The sequence below is a fragment of the Pelophylax lessonae genome (assembly GCF_965119305.1).
Source record: "Pelophylax lessonae genome assembly, chromosome: 9".
Lineage (NCBI taxonomy): Eukaryota > Metazoa > Chordata > Amphibia > Anura > Ranidae > Pelophylax > Pelophylax lessonae.
In genome coordinates, this window is record NC_138776.1 from 85,132,538 (window position 1) to 85,134,218 (window position 1,681).

A 1,681-nucleotide genomic window follows, 5' to 3' on the forward strand; every position below is an offset into this window, starting at 1 on the left:
TTCTATTGCCAGTGGGCGGCACCCTCGTGCGTTTCCTGCCCTGGCGTTTTCTCAGCCCGATTGGTTCAGATCGCTAACCACGCCCAGTCCTGCCTTGTCCCTGTTCTAAGTGAAGTCTAATGGGAGCCAATCAGAGGCTGAGAGCAATCTGTATGCTGATCTGGAGGCAGGCTGGCTGACTGTACTGTGAGTATAATGTCTGCTGAATGTACTCATCATCGAGGGGGGGCAATGGAGTCCTGGCTGGCCTTGTGTATTCTGAGTGTAAAACTCCTTATCACAAGAACATAGGAAGGTAACAACATTAGTCATGAATAATAATGATAATAATATAATCATACTAGTGCTACTAGTACTGATAATAATAAAATCATACTACAGCTACAAGTACTAATAATAATACAATCACACTAATGCTACTAGTACTAATCACAATATAATCATACTACAGCTACAAGTACTAATAATATTATAATCATACTACTGCTACTAGTACTAATCACAATATAATCATACTACAGCTACAAGTACTAATAATAATATAATCATACTAATGCTACTGCTACAAGTACTAACCATAATATAATCATACCAATACTACTGCTACAAGTACTAATCATAATATAATCATACTAATACTACTGCTACAAGTACTAATCATAATATAATCATACCAATACTACTGCTACAAGTACTAATCATAATATAATCATACCAATACTACTGCTACAAGTACTAATCATAATATAATCATACTAATACTACTGCTACTAGTACTAATCATAATATAATCATACTAATACTACTGCTACTAGTACTAATCATAATATAATCATACTAATACTACTGCTACTAGTACTAATCATAATATAATCATACTAATGCTACTGCTACTAGTACTAATCATAATATAATCATACCAATACTACTGCTACAAGTACTAATCATAATATAATCATACTAATACTACTGCTACAAGTACTAATCATAATATAATCAGAATAATACTACTGCTACAAGTACTAATCATAATATAATCACACCAATACTACTGCTACAAGTACTAATCATAATATAATCATACTAATACTACTGCTACAAGTACTAATCCTAATATAATCATACTAATACTACTGCTACAAGTACTAATCATAATATAATCATACTAATACTACTGCTACTAGTACTAATCATAATATAATCATACTAATGCTACTGCTACTAGTACTAATCATAATATAATCATACCAATACTACTGCTACAAGTACTAATCATAATATAATCATACTAATACTACTGCTACAAGTACTAATCATAATATAATCATAGTAATACTACTGCTACAAGTACTAATAATAATATGATCATACAATTTCTACTGCTACAAGTACTAATCATAATATAATCATACTAATACTACTGCTACAAGTACTAATCATAATATAATCACACCAATACTACTGCTACTAGTACTAATAATAATATAATCATACTAATACTACTGCTACAAGTACTAATCATAATATAATCATAGTAATACTACTGCTACAAGTACTAATAATAATATGATCATACAATTTCTACTGCTACAAGTACTAATCATAATATAATCATACTAATACTACTGCTATAGGTACTAATCATAATATAATCATACTAATACTACTGCTATAGGTACTA